Genomic DNA, 18,291 nt, shown 5'->3' on the forward strand with positions numbered 1-18,291 from the left:
CCCACCTGAATAAATTAATTTTAAGTGCCACTTTTCCATTTGTGGATTACGAAATGTTGGGAGGTCTGGATGCCATAGCCAGGTACCAAAAGGTACCACATTACACACTGCATGGCTCTGTTGGTGTTGCTCTAATTCACAGTTACCATCGCCGTGAAGCCCCACAGAGCTCTCCCCCACACAGCCCCCCGAGCGTGACCAGTCTCGCTGCTCAGACCCACAGCCACAGACGGACAGACAGTGGTGGGGCTGCTGCTCCCAGGGGTGACCATGAGCCATGAAGCCATGGGGGGACTCAAGCGTGACATGGCTCAGTGGAAAAAAAAATTACTAATATTAAACTTTTCCTAATCCACCCACCTTCCTGCTCCCCTCCGGAGCAGAACAGCTGCATTGTACCACGGGGTTTGCTCAGGCCAGAACCGGAGCCCTTGCGGGAAAAGGAGGGCTCCTGCTGCCCATCAGCACAGCTCCCGCCGGGGCTGGCTTCCTGCAGCCACCCCGTTGGGATACAGACGTGACTGTGGCCATGCTCGGCCATAAAGCACAGCATCGCCCTGTACCGTGTATCTGTGTGGGTGTAAATGCATGTGCGTGCAACAGATGTCGGCACACTCACCGTATTGACATCCACAAGAGAAATCTGGAGAAGTAAGATGCAATTGGATCGTTGGCTCTGCTTTGGTTCATCTGAACCTCAGACTTCTTTTGGGAGGATCCTGAATACAGAGAGAGAGGAGAGGGGGGCAGGCAGAGGAAGGAGCAGAACAGAAACTGGTGTGTGCTGCAAAACCAGCTCCAGCCAGCATGGCTATTGCTTCAAAGCCACTACATTGCACATTAACTTTTTGACCACCACCTATATTCAATTTCCATATGTTTATAATCACACGGAATGATTGTTGAGGTGTATCAGAGCATCAAAGAGTACAGGTCCAGAGGACAAAGGTGTTCTCTGAGCACAGCTAAAAGATCTGAAGCTTTGTTCACAGAGGGAACATCACTTGTTTCACGGGGTGATACCTATCAGCAAGTTTAGCATCTTTTAGAAAGGATTTGCCAGGTTTAAATCCTGGTCACAAAGAGCCCCAGATCCAAAGGTATTTATATAAGCTTGCTTCCTCCCATTCGGCATACAAAAGGTTTGCTACAGCCCTTGGCACCCCTCTAGCAAAACAGAGCAGGTCTAAGTCTACTCCACTCATGCAGGGAAACTCCTCTGAGAAGTCAAACCCGCGCGTTTGGCTGGGAAGGCTGCGGCACAGGGCTCCTTACTCCCTGCACAAACCAACCTTCCACAGTAATGCAGGGACGGAAGCACTAGGTGGCAAAAAAAGCCAGCAGGTCCCCATTAGTTGCACTCAGAAAATGAGCATTAACGCACCTACAAAATTTCAGGTTGTTCAACAGCAGCTGTGATGGGTGTCAGCAGGGCCCGTATACCCATCGCCAGGTTTTATTGTTTCCAATGAAAGGACTGAACCGAGGGCTCACAAATATCCAAAGAAGAAGGGGAGAAAGGGGTTAAACTCCCAAATTGTTACTGAATAAATGTTAAAGTACAAATAGCATCGCACTTGGATTTCTGTGCACTGCTTCCTTCCTGGTAATTGCAGTATAATAAAGCATCAAAATAAACAGTAATCCAAAAAAAAGGCTAAAATTGGTCTGTATTCCAGATGAGAAACATCTGCAGCAGCAGATCAGATCTTTTCTCTTTTTCCTGGGCAATTACTTAGACAATGTTACACTCTCATAGGTAAAATTATTCTCCCAGCCTCTTCTATCACTTCATAAATTAAATCAGTATTTTTGGAAGGGAAGTAAAAATCAATAAAGACCTCTAGATAAATAAGAGCAAAAGACTCCCTCAGATGTAGTTTAGATGCCTGCCTTTGTGAACACTTCCTGTGCAGCCGTTCTCATTCCTAGCTGCATTTTCTCAAACGGATGGGGGAAAAATCCCTCAAACACTTAAAATTTTTAAATAAGAGCATAATTTTTCCTGAACTAAAATGAATAAGCGAAGGGTAGGATTAGACCAACGTATTAACTGTCTGACTTGTTACCAGACAATAAAGAAGGGCAGTTGCATTAGCTTTGGAACCACTACTGCCAATTATGAAATCATTGTGTTTGCCATACACATTGATTAGAAAAGCTGTTTATTTGAACTAATAAGCAGTAAATGAGCTGAAATTGTCTTTTCTTTATTTTTAATATGATAAATGGAATAAACTGCGAGTACATCTGTTCTGAGCCTCTTTTCCACAATACGTTATGCCTGATAAGCCTGAAAAATGTTCTTTGCTATTCCAACGTTTCAAATTAATGATTTCTCTCCAAAGCGTTACCTACAAAACATACATCAGTGCTCGCATGGTTCAGTCCTCATTCTGTATTTAGTTCGTCCTCCGAGCTAAACCACAGGGCACGGAGAGGAGAAGAGAGGCACTCACCTCCCAGTAAATGACGGGCATCTTCGCGCAGCCTTGCGAGCACCTCTGGGCCATCGGCACCGCTCAGACAGTTGGGCTCACACTCTCCTCAGGCACATGTGTGGCGATGGCAGCCCCCTGGGCAGGTCCCAGGCTGGGCTGGCAGCAGCCCGCAGAGCCCCGTGGGCAGCCTGAAGGCCCCCACTGCCCCCCGGACCCCCAGGTGGGGTATGCGTGGCTGCAGCACCTCGGCTCACAGTGCTCGGGTCGACTGGTCCTGGGAGATCTGTATCAGGAAAGCCTGAGGTGCAATAATAGAAAAAAAGTCAGAGGGCCGCACTTGGTTATTCTAACAACAAAAATTTATTTATTTATATCTTTAACTTTACCGCTAACTGGCTTTAGTTCCCTGAGCTTCCTCCCAGTACAAGCAGCCCCTGGTCATTCCGAGTGGAGATACACACACAAAAACTGATTTAAAAAAAAAATTACAGAAGGCCACCAAAAAAGCCAAAGAGGCCATGCACTCACCTGTGCAACATGGCAGAGCCCCTCGGCTGCTGAGCCCACCGCCGTACCTCCCAGGGGGCGAGCGCCGAGCTCGCGGACTAGCGCCTGCTGCGGCGTCAGGCAGGTTCCCCGCTGAGTTCAGCTGGGCAGAAAAGCTGCAAACAGAGGGCAAAAGAGTGCCAGCAGATAATGAACACCTTATTTCAGGCTGTGGTCAAGTAATTTGCTTTTCTGAGGAGGGATTTTTTTTTTATTGTACTTGGTGGGGTTTTTAGGGCAACCACGGTAAAGTTTCTCCATAAAGGAAAAGCAAACAGCTGAAGAATCTTCCCCGGGCTTTAAATCTCCCTGCAGAGAGTAAACCATGAAGTGTTTGTTAAAATCCTAATCCGATTTAAGACCGCTTTTGACCATGTTAGGGAAGGAAGTGCTGGCTGTCGGTGCCCCATCCAGCCAGGGCTTTTAAAGCCACGCTGCTCTGCCTGGGAAAAACCCGCACCGTGCTCTCAGGATTGCTGAATTGAAGAACACCCATCCAGAAATAAAGCTCATTTAAAGTGGGCAGTGAACAGGTCTCTGGGGTTGGGTTCTCCCTGGAGAAGGGATCCCTTTCCCTGCAGAGGTGACCCCAGCCCAGGTGGGTGCAATGGCAGAGGACGGCTCCAGCCGGGCCCTGCCCGTGTCTCATGCTGCATTTCACATCTCCAAAGCAAGCAGGCCCCAGGCAAGGAAATCCTGCACGTGTCCTTGGGGCAGGAGCGGGCTTTTCTCACAGGTCAGCCACCTCCGCTGTTGGCCTTTCTAACACTTAGATGGGGGAAGAAAGGGAAGTCAACACAGCCCGTGCCTGGTGCTGATACACAGGCTGTAAGCACGCACAGATATTCCAGAAAATCTTGAATCCCTCAAAAAGAGAACAAAATACTTGCATTGGCAACGTCGCAGGAATTGACCAATTTCTATTGATCACTAATTCATGAAAATTCATGATTCTACTGATCATTAATTCATGAAATTGTGCAGACCTGGGCAGCTCCCTGGTACCTGAGCTCTCACCTGCAGGTTTAAGGGCCAGAAGGCTGCTCTGTGCCGACAGCTGCCGGTAGAGACGTGAAAATAACCCGGAGCCAGACAATTGCTCAGCAGGTGACACATCAGGAAGCCCGAGCACCGCGTGGATGACTGGTGCCTGAACACGCTCCTCAGGTCACGGAGGTAGGAATGCCACCAGGAGCGAGAGCCTGGCAGCCTGCTGGAGCAGGCACCTACACAGCCACGAGGGTGCACGGCGCGGGCCGGGCACCGAGGCTGGCTGGCACCCCCAGCCCCACTGCAGCGAGTCCTGCTGACATCCCGGCCCTGCGTGCAGCCATCCCGACGGCAACAAGCAGCTCCTGCATCACTGGACAGCATTTCTGTAACGCACATCTGGAGGAACGCATTTCTGGGTTTTCTTAACCTACGCTGAATTTAGCTCATAAAACTATTTCTGCTTTCTTTTCAAAACACCATATCAAGGGAGTCAGTATCAAGCAACCTGCACAGAACTGTTACAGCTATATATTAATATTCCAAGCAAATCACTGGGTATTTGGCCACAACAAACAGCTACCCCTCTGACAACAGTCCGTCATGCTCCTCCCTCGTGGAACAGCAGGAGGTGGCACTGATGCTACGTTTTGGTTGCAGAGATGTTCTCAGCGCCCTGGCCAGCAGCACCCGCTGTTGGTGGAGAAGCGGCCACCAAGCCACGCTGCCGCCCCTTTCCCTTGGCGAGGAAGAGAGCAGACGTGCTCCTGGGGCCAGGCAGCACCACAGCCTGCCAAGACGGCCAAGAAGCTGCAGCACGGAGTCCCGCTCCCCTGGCCTCGCCACCGCAGTGGGGAGCACGCGAGGAGCAGGGCCGCTCGGTTCTCTGCAGCTCCGAGCAGTGCAGCAGGGCTTTAACGTCAGGCAGTGCACGGCAAAGCCTAATGAGCGAAGTTGTTTTGAGAGCACAAAGTGTCCTTATTCTTCACAAAATGGAAATTTTGTGAGATGTCCGCAGGCAAGCCAAGGAAAACACAAACCGCATGCCTGCCGTGGCACGGGGGCACAAACGCTGTTATTGTTAATGTGACAAAGTCGCATGTCTAGTCACACAAATTACCAGAATGCAGAATTCCCGAGTTTAAAGAAAAACAAAAGTACTGTTAAAATGAGCCACGCTTAGGCCAGGGCACGCTTGACTGCATTCCTTCAAACAGTTCCGAGCTTCCTTGCTTTTGGGAGAGGAGAGAGAGAAACCGGGATCTCACTTACTCTGTACCAAGCAGTATCAGTAATTTGAATGCGCAACAACAAAAGAGTCAAAGTAGGCTCCAGCTGCCCTGGATAACCTGTTCCTGCTGCCATCCACTCCAGGTCCTAGCTGAAAGCCTTGGTGCGGGTCACCTGCAGGTCTCTCACAGGAAATCAGCAAACACACCTATACAAATGTATTGATTTATACCACCCACTGTTTAATTTATTTCAATACCTTATTATTCTCTAGATCTGCCCATTTTGCTGTCAACAAAGAGCATCAGTCTCTGGGGCACCCAGCAGCACAGCCTGGCTCAGGCCCGCTGCTGCCCCCCGGTCGCTCCCCTCCTGCAGAGCCACACGGCCGGAGCGACAGCCCTGGCTTCACAGCATTTACAGAGGGGAAAAACAGGAACTTTAAAGATTTAAGCTCTTGACATCTGGATTCTGTCATTGTAATAGGATAAAACAAAGCTGTGATCCAGCCTTCTTTGGTCAGGCACAGATCAGAAGATGAACTTCCACATCTCAGCTCGGCGTGTCATTATTTTCTATACGCACAATCCCCCAGGAGATTCTCAGGAGCGCAGATTGCAACACGAAAACCAAGGCCCCGGCACACCAGGATCAGAAACGTGCTGGTAACTGGAAAGATTTCTGAAGAGTTTCCTTGGCTAGAGCTGATAAGCAGAGGTTTTGCCTTGGAACTGTTTATAAATCCTGGCTCCAGAAAAGCTTAAGAGAATCAATGTGATCATTCACACAGAACTGGTATGCGTGCTTCAAGATGCAGGTGTCAGTTCTGGGGAGATCGAATAGCATGGTTCTTTGGGGGAAAAAAAATGCTCTTCTATGTGCCAACACACATTTAGTCATGACTGCAGCTCTCATGTTACTGGGTCCCAGCTTGAACATGGCCTAAAGAGCTGTTTCAGCCCAACAATTACTTAATGTTTTTCAGAAAATTTCAGGAGGTAGGAACAGGGGAAAGACAACATGAGGAACCTTCCCTCTATTCCAAGAGCAACTTTTAAAGAGCAAGATGACCTTTAGTTCAGTAGAATGTGCTTATGTAGCAAGAAGGTTATATTTTTTTAAATGATCCCTTTTCAAACAATTAAAATACACACCCACACCATATGCAAGTAGGCAAGTCAAAAATCTCTGCTTTACATCATGCACAGCACTTTTAAATGACATCTCCTTTTTCCGGGGTGGAAAATCACAGTCAGCATTTGTATATAAATATTATTACACAGCTTGAACGTACAAGCCAGGAAACAGAGTGCTGCATGACAACGTGCTAAAAATTCCTTGCTGCATTTTTTTTACATTAAGAACCCAGCCCTGTCTGTACAGTAATTCCATTGTCACACACAGCTCACGGCGGCTTGCAGTTCTCACAGCTACAGCACCAACACTTCATCCGAAAAGCGAAGCGCAGCCACGCATAGGAAATCCTCTCCTCCTCTTGTGGCAGCGATGCACTGCTCTCCTGAAACCTACAGATCAAAGCAGCACACACGTTAAATCCCTGGCTATTGGCACGCTCTGACTACACGTGTGACTATGAACGGGAACATTTTAATTAGGGGCGTCAGCATTTCTTCCAAAAAGACACAGACGAAGAGGTCATGTTGACATGCATTCTCTTTAAAGTAATCCATCCTAATTGTAAAAATGTGCTTTATTAGATTGACTTCCAACCACCACAAACCTCTTTCCTAGCCTACAAGTGACTAACAGGGCCAAAGACCAGGACTCGACTTTGGTTTTGGCTAAGACAAAGCAGAGGATCAGTTTACCTTGCAACAACTTGAGTCTGTCTACTGAGTGGCATCAGATCCCCATTTCTCCTGGGAGATTTTATCTTGTTATTCAAGGGCTAGTGAGACAAAAGTTTATTAGTCTTGGGCCTTCCCATCTCCACGCAACAAAGTACATAACCTGAAACTGAAATCTCCAACCTTCAGTTCATCAAGTTCTAGCCCTCCTGTATCAAACGGTGAACTCTATTATATTGCTAAACATCCCACTACTTTTGAAATTTGGCCTATTTCTGCCCATGTGCATCACTCGGTGCTTGTCCTCATCAGATTTCGTCTGCCCCATGCAGTGACTTTGTCTGCCCATGCAGTGCCTACCTTTCTCCCTTGCTCATTCCCTCCACCCCCGTGGGCACCCTGGCCCACCCGAGCTTCTCGCTGCAGAAGGAAGCTGTGTGCAAACCACCCGTGTGCCACCCAAAAAAACAGAAAACCAACAAGGGACAGAAACAAGAGGGTGCTACCATCGCCTCCGCTAGCCAGTGGGAGGTGAACAAGATGTAGCGGTGTTAAGCACAGCAAGGGACACAGATTGTAAGGCGCAGGGAAATCCTTACACCTGCTGAGAAGGGTTTGGCAGTGAGAGCAGGGGGAGGGCAGGACAGCCCATTAGGGACACCCACAGCTGGCCTGGGAGCAGAGCTGCTGGTAACAGCGAGGAAACACCCGCAGCACGAGGGGAGCTGAGCAGGGAGGCTCCAGAGCTGAGCGAGCTGGGGGCTGCAGGCACCCCTGGCTGCTCGCCCCACTGCCCCTGCAGCCCCACGTCTCCTCCTTTCTGCACATCCTCCTCCAAACCTTAACGTCAATATTGCATTCAAATATTGAACAGTTTTCTCTGGCAAGGAGATACAAAGCTGACCACTTCCTACCTCCAAATGGTAGCAGCTTGCACCACGGCTCCCCACGCAGCCCTTCGCTCGTATTCGGGTTTCTCTGAGCACAGAGGCGCTCCTGAGCGCCTTCCTTCCTGCCGTCCGCCCGCGGATCGATGCGGTGCTTCCCAGCCTCTCCGCCTCAAGGTCAGGAAAACAGGGCTTGCAAAAGCAAGCTAATATTAATTTCAAATGCTATCTGCTTCTGTTTGTCAGTAAGCAGGACTAATCACTGGGCAGAGGAAATACATTGCCTGAACTTTGTTGCCCAGACTGCTCGTCTTCGGGCAGCGAGTCTCTAACATCAATAAGATCACTGACTCGCAGGAAAAAAAGAAAAACTCTGAAGAAAACCAGGAACCGGGGAGAAAAAAGAACATGGTGTCCAAAAAAGATCTCATAAGCAACAAAGCAAGGCAGAAAAGCTTTTCAAGATCTGTTAAAGACAAATCATTAAACATTTACTTTTCTTCCTGTTGCTGTTTGAAGTTTCCACATTACCATGGCATTCACTATGCAAAATGACTGGAACTGATGGGCATTTTGACAGCACGGACTGCTGGCCGTGGTCCAGCAGAGCTGTCATAACGTTGTGATATACAGCATCGGAGATGTTCATAAAAAAAAAAAGTAAATTCTGTGAAAGGTAACAGGTTAAGGCCACAAAGAGAAGTGTTTTTTAAGTGTTAAAAAAAAATTCTTTTGAAATCATATGTTTTCCAGTCTATGACTTTTTAACGGATATAACCTGGGTATTTTCAAAGCAGGGATAGGAGGAAAGTAGACAGGAAAATATTTAAGTGTTAGAATATGGTAATTACTTACAAGTATGTGACTCCGTAACGCCCAGCAATGCTTCAAAGAGGGAAGGGCTGGCTTAGTTTTATTCCACCGCCGTACCCCAGGCAATGACGGGCAGCAAGGGGAGCGGAGCAGTGCCGCGGGGACAGGCTGGCCCTGGGCTGGGGCTCCCTGCACTGCACAGGGCAGAGCAAGCAGCAGCCCCAGGAGGACAAAAAGCCTCGGTTGCTTCACTTTGAGGTCGTGTTTGTAAACGAGTTAAATCAGCGTCCGCAAGGGCTCGGCTCCCCCCAGCAGCCCAGCTGGAAAAAAAAACTCCTAAAGACAGCGGGGTGCTGCTGGATTTCACGGCACAACGCTACCTGTGCCAAAGCCGGGTGGTGCCACGGGCAGTACAGGTGGTCGGACCGAGAGACGCAGCTGGAAGGAGGCACTGCGCGTTGAGCGGCCGCTCGCTGCGGGAGCCGTTTGCTGCAGCCTGTAACAGGCCGCCCGCCTGCCACGGCGCTCCTCGGGCAGCCGAAGGACAGGAGGAGAACGCACACCGGTCAGCCTGCGGAACGGCAACGCGGAACAAACCCTCACCAGTTGCTTGAGCGAGGTTGTTTTCCTGGAGGAACTTTGACCTGGAGGAATATTTCAGCCTGAAATGTATTTCAGAAGTTATAAGTCATTAACGAAAGGTCACATTTTTGTCCTTTTTCTATGATAATATGTATTATATATGCACATCGAAATCAAAAAAAAGTAAAAAATATTGCATGGAGATGGAAACGGAGGCCACACCAAACCACATTAGTGTTACAGGGCAGGAGCAGTGATGGTTGAGATATACAGTTAATCATCAGCAGTCCTGTGGAAGCAGCAGAGACCTGCAATACAGAATGGTTCTACAGTACACAAAAATATTGTTTTCCATCAGCCTGCCACCTAGTTAGCTGCAGAGCGCCGACACCATCCCCAGTAAAGCTCTCGCATTTTAAACCTTAACCTCAGCAGCAACACAAACCAGTTAACGGAAATGCTGCTAACTACTGCAGTAGCTAAGTTGGAATTAAACACCTCCCTTTTTGCTACAACTTTCATAAAGTTAAGTTTCACAAACTTAAGCTTATGAAAATTACGAAAATTAAGCTTATTTTTCATAAACTTAAGTTTGTGAAAATTACAGCAGTTCCAAAGGGAGCCTTGCAGTGAAAATTCACACAGCTTTTCAGGAAGGCGTTCTAGCTTTCTGTTCAGAACATAACTGAGCATTGACAAGAATTTCAGGGAAGGAGGCAGTATTTTATCAGGCTGTTTTCTCTAATTTCTAGCTCTCTTTACAGGCCAGTGTTGAAGTGAGAACCATACCAATACTTGGATTTTTCACAATCAAACTGGCCTGCTATAGCAAGATGAACACCAAAAGGCTTGTAAAGCACTGCCTTATGGTCACTATGACTTTTAACACCAGTAATTTTCCACAATGTTGCTTTGTTTGTCAGAGAACACAATTTCCTCCACATGAAAATTCATTTTCTTAGTCACGAGTAAACTGATAGGTTTCTGAGAAAGATGTGCTAGCAGGTAACCGGCTGATGGCTTCAATTCTTCCTTTGCATTTAAATATATATATGCATCAGCTCTCACAACCTGGGTGGCCGATGTCCCCACGACTGCCCTGCACAGACCAGCCACGAGGCTGCAGGCTCCGTCTCGATGCGGGATGCATCTCTGCAGAAGGGACCTCGTTGCTGCTGAGTTTCATAAGACCTGGGGTCGAGGCTCCCAGGCACACAGAGAGAATGGGAATAGCAACACTTCCACTGCCCTGAAAATATGTTTGCATTTGTTCATTTTGTTGCTAAAAATGCTCAAGTCACATGGGAATGCCTGGGAATGCAGCCCAGGAATTTCGTTTGTAAGCAGAATTGTATTTCTGGAGATTATTGACCTGAACTGTAAATAAATATTCTGGGAAAAAAATAGAAAGATTCACAATTTATGGTCCTTGAGATGATCTACTCAACCCGAAACACTTGGAAAGATTTCCCATGGGGCTCTCACCAATCCACTCTCAAGTGGCTGAGTCCTGCAGGTTGTTAAATAACCCCCAGTCCCTTCCGCCGGTGCTGAGTGGATCCAGTTTCAGGTCTGGAGCCTATGATGGGAAAATCCATATCTAAGATTTACAGAGTCTCTGTCTGATAACACGCTTTGTTATTCTGCCAGTTGGACAGCAGGAAAGATCACAGCAGCTTCAGCAGAGAATCCTGTTTATTCATTACAACCAGCTCGTATCTGCTCTCTACCCCCAAGGACTTCTAGCTGTGCAAACTACAGTTACACATAGCCATGAATCTAAAACCATTATTCTGGTGAGGTACCAACTTCAGAGTTTGCACTTACCTCAATGGATTTTTTCATCTTAGTGAATTGCAAATTGCTGATATACTGAGGTCAGATTTTGATACTAGGAGACAGCCAGCACGCAGCAAACATTAACCAGCCTGGTATCCTCTAAAGAAAGGAAACGAATCAGCAAACATCTTCAAACTGGCAACATTTTGAAAAGCAAGTGCAAAAGACAGTGTGCTCAGCTGGAATGAAAGATGCCAGGCAAGTCAGATATAATTGCAAAAAATAAAGAACTATACCACCTGATCCTGCAGAAAACTTGCATACTTCAGGCTTACAAACCAATAATCCCAGTGCTGTAACTGGGAATCTTATTGTACCAACGCCAGTTAACTGCATGGACCCAGAGACCTAGATGTGCCGACATGATTCTGTCACTTAAACACCAAGCAGCTAAATGGTCTTCGGGATTACAGGTAAAATAACAATTCTGCTCAGGTCTGTGGTGGGCCCCTTAGTGTTCATTTTACATTTTATGAACTTTTATCCTACTTCCCTGAGCTCATGGTTTAGTTAATGGCGTGGGTTCAGTTACTACAATTGTTCATAAACACTAAATTATTCATGTAGAACCAGGTCAATAGATATTAAAAGCTGAAGTGAATTACAAAACAAAAGTCAATGGTGAATTACTGCAGAAAGCAAAAGTGCTGGCGTAATGGTTCCCATCTCAAACACCGCACTTACGGGCTGCTGCTACGAGGCAGGTGTCAGTGCTGGAAGTCACCTGAAAACAACCAACAAGGACACGCTTTGGAAAATCTTTCCTTTCCCACTGGTGTCATCCCAAAGCACCTCGGGAGCTCACTGATACCCTGGGGTGCACCCATCACGTTCCTGAGGCACCGTGTTCCCTCTGGGAAGGAAGGCACAGCTTCCCTACTGCGTCAGGTGTTTGCTGCACAGAATGTTGGTTAGGTTTGCTTCATTATTTTCTGTTAAACCATTCTGAATGAACGGGTACAGAACTTCACACAGCAGATTGTTGCCACAACACCAGTTCAAGACTGAAACGCATCCTTTAGACCAGACTGAGACGTCCTCATCTTTCATGGGCCCGTGCCCCAGAAGCCAAAGCTGCTTCCCATTCCTTGGGTTAGAAATAAAACTGAATGTTTCCACAGCCAGGTAAGGCCACAGAGCAAAACTGCACGGGAAGGAAGGAAATGAAGCACAGCCAGCGTTAATTATGCAAAACAAGATGTGACTTAAAGGATGTGAGTAATGTCTGGATGCAAGCAACAGGTGCCTGATAAGGCAGGAGGAAACCCAGACCTTTCATCTGCGCCGCAGAAGCGGACAACTGCGATAGCCCCATTTATAACTGAGATAATGATGCCTAGTCACTTCCAGGGTGGATTGCAATGTTTATGAAGTAATTTGAAGAAGAGGGGATGCCGCTGCCCTCGTGCCAGGGAGCCGGGCTTCCGGACAGAGGCCCCCGCTGCACGCTGCGGCGCTTCAAGGCAGCGAGATAACAGCGAGATAAAGCTCGGGAACGCTCTCGTGCTCCCTGTGGGAAGGGGTCCGGTACTCCCCTTCGCCCACCAGAAATACAGGGCCTGCTTCAACATCCACCCATCCCTCTTTGGGCTACACAAGGGGACTCATGAGAAGCAGTACCTTTTGGGCAAGCAACAGGCTCAATCACTTCCGATTCTCCCAGCTCTGCCAGGCAAAAAGGCTCACAAACAGCCTGCAAGAGCTGCACCCCATCCTCCTATCCCTGCATCTAAGCAGGCACCTTACTTTGTTTGGCATCTGTTTCGTGGCACTTGTTTTCAGTTTGGCATCTCCACACAGCCCTAGTGCAGGCTGTGGTAAGCGACAGCACGAGCTGTCAGTGTAGCAATCACCATTTTGCCAATGTTTTTGTCATTCCCCACCTACCCCCTCTTATTTACTTCTAGGTATCACAGACCAGGCCCCGTAACTGTTGTTAGCAATGCACCAGAGGAGGAGTATTCTTACAGCAACATTCACACAAATTACCTGGCATACGTGACAATATTTGATGCGATACATCAGTAGGCCTGACTTTTCCTACTCTGCTTATGGTTAAAATCATCACAGGCAAACGCATCAGAAACACGCGATGCTGCCCAGGATTGATTTGCAGAGGTGCGTTTCCATGCTTGGGAAATACCATCTCGGTGGATTAAAAGGCAAAGATCCGGCCATTCAGGTTTTATGAGCCATTTCTAAGAGTTAGGTGATAAAGAAACTGCAATTCCCTTTTCTTATTTTAATAGGAAAATTTAATCTACAGCTTCCATTCTTATAATGTACGCAGAAATGGTTAAGTAAATAACAAGAAGGGAAAAGTTCTCCTCCTTGTGTTACCAAACTACCCATAAGGGCATCCTCTGATTTCACAAGGCAAGGCCAGATTTAAAAACCTCCTCTGTAACAGTTTAAAACCACTGCAATTCTGCAAGCAAATTAGGAAATTGCACATGCAGTGTCAGTTTAGATACAGAATCAGCTGCTGCTCCATGCAGGGGTGCTGCTTGTGTGCTGTCTTACCATAAGGCTGCGAACGTCAGCCAGAAGGGATTTGTAGGCACACGAAAACCTCAGCAGATAAAGCCTACACATGTGCTCCTGATCCAGCTTAAAGATAGTAAAATGCCAAGTGACCAAAGATTTAACATGGCTAAACATTCACAACGTCTCAGGAGCTTAATTTATGCATTCCCTGGGGAATTGCACTTTCACTTTGCTAAATTGCCTGCATATTTGCTTTTTTCTGATGGCAGATTAGGAACCCTGCATTTCCTTAAACCACCAGCCTTTGGCCAGGACACCCACGCCCACCCTGGAGCCCTGCCAGCCCGCACTCTGCGCAGGCAGGGCAGGAGCGCCGCGGTGCAGCGCGATCCTCCGCGAGCGAGCCCAGGCAGCGGCTGCGGGCGACGCTCGGCTGCTCCCCACCAGCCCAGCCCCAGGCCCGAGATAGCAGCAGAGCAGCGGGGAGGAAGAAACCTTCAGCGAGTGCCTGCCCCCTGAGCACAAGCGAGCCCCAGGACTTAGCTTATGTCACTTTGTTAAGTCTCCATATGATAACTTTGTGAAAAGCACAAACCTGAAAGCCCAGAGGAAAATCGCTCTCCCCACAGTGAGCTGTGGCAGCGTTCGCTTCCTCGGCACCAGAGAGGGCTCGAGGAGCTCTGCCTGCATGCAGGAGAAAACGAGATCTGATCCACACACCAAAAACCCTGAAGTCACTCACTTAGAGTGCTCCATTTAACACGCCCAGCTGGAAGGGGAAATGTGGTTTTATTTATTTTTTTAAGGCCAGGAAAACAAATAAAGGCTGGATAGCAAGGGACGCTCCTCTAAGGCAGACCCAGCTCCTGAGCCCTGAAGCCCCACGTGCGCTCAGAAGCGGGCTGCGTGTGTGCACCACGCTGAGCCCCCAGGGAAGGCTCCTGTGCAGGGCTGGGTTACACGCGTGGCTCCTTCATGCAGCGTTATCGCTGCTGCACACAGCTGGGGGGAAGGTACGAGCCACCAGCAACCCCAGAGCCCCCCAGTCAGCCCCGTTCCCCTCTTTTGGGCACACGCAGACACCCCGGATGTCTGCCCTGTGACGTGCACAGGCCACTGGTAACATCTGCTCTATGGAATCAACAGCACGGGACACAAAACGCCCGATTCAGATGTCATTTTTCTGTAGCCTGTTGCTGAGTTAATCAGCACTAATTGGTACCAACAACGGGTGAAACCTTATCACCTGGGGGGCGGCAGCAGTAATCCAAAGAGAGCACTGAATAAGGTGGTGGCACATGAGGAGAGTTGTATTTCTGCTGCTTGTGATTTAAAAGAGGAAATCCTGAACACTTCTCAGTGTTTGCTACTACCAAAGAGCTGAATGTCTCAGCACCTCTTCGAATTTGGCTTCCATCCAAATAACCAAATCCACATCCCTAATAACTAACTCTGGGTTGCAATGTGCATGTCATCATAGATCTACTAATTGCAGGACAAAAAGACTGCAAAGCAAACAGCTAGATGAGTGTTTCTGTCTTCAATAGGAAGGAAAAAGATTTTGGAGGTTCCAGGAACAGGCAGCATAAACTGGACAAATATTTTGTTGCTACATGCAGTTTCAGTAAAACAAATAATATGGTCTGAACCTGACAGCCGAAGTAATGCAAAGCCCTAAAGAAAATAAGGATGTAGCTTCTATCACAAAACATATGCAGCTTCTTGGCTTTTCTAAGGATAAGCAAGAAAAGAATCAAGGAATTTACTCTACAGGCAATGCAGTTGTGGCAGCACTATAATCATCCCAGCAAAGAAATCACGTTCAGAAATCTACATCAATTTCAGGGTTTAAATGGGCATGAAATGAATAAGCTATTAATTTCCTGCACAAAAAAAAAAAAAAAAAAAAAGGCATGCCAGCTCTGTATCACTGGCACTGCAAACACGTATAAACATATTACAAGTCTCAGGATAAGTGGTATTTCTCCTAGAGCCTCAGCTTCCAGCATCACACCATGGTAACGTGAAGTCCCTTGCTGGTGCCCTTCGTCAACACCACAGAACCCTCTGTGAGGACAGCCTCATCCCTCCGGGCAGTAGCACAACGATTTTACAGAGGACAAGGAGATCGGAGGACCACCAATGAGCACCAGGCCAGCAGCGGGGCTGAGGCTGGCCCCACACACAGCCCAGCCCCACGTGCCCACTCTGGGGCTCTGGGGACATGCACAGCCACACGTGCGCCCATGGCTCCTCCTGTCAGCAAAGGAAAGCTGAAAGCGCCAGGAGGCTCTGGTGCAGGAGCACATTGCCCTCTCCAAGGAGTTTTGCTTCAGAGACCCACAGTGCAGCTTGGGAATCTTGACCCAAACCAGGGCCAGCTGGTACGAACAGGGACGGCAGCTTGGAGGAATCCACGCTCAGTTCCAGCGCAAAGCAGCCTCACGTGCCTGAGCACAGCAAACATGATAAGCTCTAGCAGAAACCTCCCTGTCCATAGGGAAGAACTGGCCCAATAGGGGAAGTCAGAAATAGAGGGAGAAAGGAGACATGGATTAACTCAGAAAGATTCACCATTTCAGAATTCCGTGCCTACAGACTTTATGCAACATGTAGCAATACTCTGAGCTCTGCAGCTTCAACTTTCTCTCCCCAGAATCATGGCTAGACACCATTCCCTCCCCCTCCACCCCCCCCCAGATGAATAATAATTCTTATTTCCTCTTCGCTGTTTTACAGCTAGTGCTTTGTTAAGAGCATACCATCTAGCTGGGCTTTGCCTGTAACTTCTATGTAATTATAGCACCAGCCCACCAGCGTTCTTTGCTACTACGTAGTAGTTTGCAACTGCCATGCAGGCAGTTAGGGTCTCGCGGGGAGATGATTACTGTACTGCAGCTGAGGTCTTCCCTCACGTTTATTGTACGTATCACCCTGAAGTAGAGAATTCAGTATTCAGATATAAAAGCCTTAGCTCTGAGATGCTTGACTCTCACATTACTGCAATGTTACAGCACGTTTGCAAAACTCAAATCAAGGCTTAAAATTTATGCAGATGCTGTTGCTGAAAAACACACTGAAAAAATCAGAGCAGATTTTTTGCTCAGACATTTGAGTCTTTCAGCTTTGAGCTGGTTTCCAGCACTAAATACAGCAAGATGTTATTTTTGTGGTTTTTCCCTTTATATAAGCTTCTTAAAATCGCTTTTCCTTATATTCCCCATTTATTTGCTAATTTTCAAAATCAGACGGAATTCCTAGGCGTGTCCAACCTTCAAAAACTACATTGTAAAGAATACTACCAATAACAAAGCAACATTCTCAACAAACATTTTCTGTTTATTCTTAAAAGAAAGCATCAGTCTTGTATATTTGATGTCTAATATTTTGTGTACCACTCAGATAAGCTGTTCTTTAGAGGCTGTCCTTCTTCTGTCCTTTCCTTGTTAAATTGCATTTGCCCATGACCCATGAACACTGCTCCCACTTGGAAAGGTCACTGCCCTCAGAGACAAACATATACATAACTAAACAGTCAGTCTCTGAGCACACACTCTTGAAGAGAAATCTTTTCTGTGAGGCAGAAACGTACAATGCTCATGTTAGCACTAAATAAATAACACGGACCCTTTTTTTCAGTGTTGTGCAAGCTTTTAAATATGTGCCATAAATATAACAGGAAATGGGATTTGGTTTGTACTCTGAAGATTACTGTTCTCATGTATTAAAAATACATCATTATTCTTCATCCATTTTCACTGTAAAGCAACCTGCCTGCCTGGATCCTGAAGGACCATGCACACAAAGCCCCAGCCTGTAGCCATTTCTGTACCAGCTGAGAATTAAGAGAGAATCTCCATTTGCTGAACAGAAACCAAAGCATACAAGGATGTTGCAGAGCTCTCAGCACACAGTTAGGGCAAGGTTTTCAGGGAGCCCAATATCTAACAGCAGAATAGCAGTAGCTTGCTAAAGATCATTTGAAAATCTGACCCCGAGGGCCTGTCTCACGTTGCCTGCAGTGCAGCCAGGATGGGATCCAATGGGGCTTACGAAAAGCTAAACGAGGAATAAGCTGCAAAGCTGCGGACAGCAACATAAAACGCCTCACTTCCATTAAGCAGGACATCTTGCTCCTGGTGGTTTCGTGGGAGCTGCGCAGCTCTACCCTACCTCCTTCATCTTCTCAAAAGAGCCACGAAATAAATCTACACGTTGCACATACCACGCGGAAACACAGCTGCAGGTTTTACCGGCATTTTCACGTAGCTACCGCCAGCAAAACACGCGGGCTGCCGCATAAGCGAGACGGCCGTGCCGGTGCAGCGGCGAACGGAGCGAGGCAGGTCCGCGGGCAGGGCAGAGGCCGGCGGCCCCACAGGACGCGCGCTCGCCCCCGGGAGCTGCCGGCCCCGCTCGCCCCCTCCCCACCTCGCCGGGCCGCGGCGCGCCCACGGGGGGGGGTGGGGGGACAGCGCCTACTGGGGGCAGCGCCCACGGGGGGGAGGCAGCGCCCACCCCCAGCCACCCCGCATCCCCCGCCGGGGGGTGCAGCCGCAGGGAGAGGGGGGCGGCAGAGGAGGAGCCGGCGCCCCCCGCCCCGCCGTTACCTCCAGCCCCGGGCGGGGGGCGCGGTGCACGCGCAGCCGCTGCCCTCCATTCATAAAA

General features: G+C 48.3%; 1 long non-coding RNA gene across 16 annotated transcripts in view; it reads right to left on the reverse strand.

Annotated features, from left to right (window-relative positions):
• Nucleotides 1–18,222, reverse strand: part of LOC106032884 (uncharacterized) — a 38,802-nt gene extending 20,580 nt beyond the window's left edge. For 5 of the 16 annotated variants that reach the window (XR_010834932.1, XR_010834926.1, XR_010834931.1 and 2 more), the window contains exons 1-5: nucleotides 7,930–18,222; nucleotides 7,037–7,116; nucleotides 2,970–6,733; nucleotides 2,460–2,739; nucleotides 620–719 (exon numbers count right to left, since the gene is read on the reverse strand). This is a non-coding gene — a long non-coding RNA (uncharacterized lncRNA). Of the gene's footprint in view, nucleotides 1–619; nucleotides 720–1,384; nucleotides 2,740–2,969; nucleotides 6,734–7,036; nucleotides 7,117–7,929 lie in introns of all 16 variants that reach the window. The other 11 variants (XR_010834930.1, XR_010834923.1, XR_010834929.1 and 8 more) reach the window with 7 other exon arrangements.
• Between the last annotated feature and the right edge of the window lie 69 nt (nucleotides 18,223–18,291).

The sequence above is a fragment of the Anser cygnoides genome, chromosome 14 (assembly GCF_040182565.1).
Source record: "Anser cygnoides isolate HZ-2024a breed goose chromosome 14, Taihu_goose_T2T_genome, whole genome shotgun sequence".
Taxonomy (NCBI): Eukaryota; Metazoa; Chordata; class Aves; order Anseriformes; family Anatidae; genus Anser; species Anser cygnoides.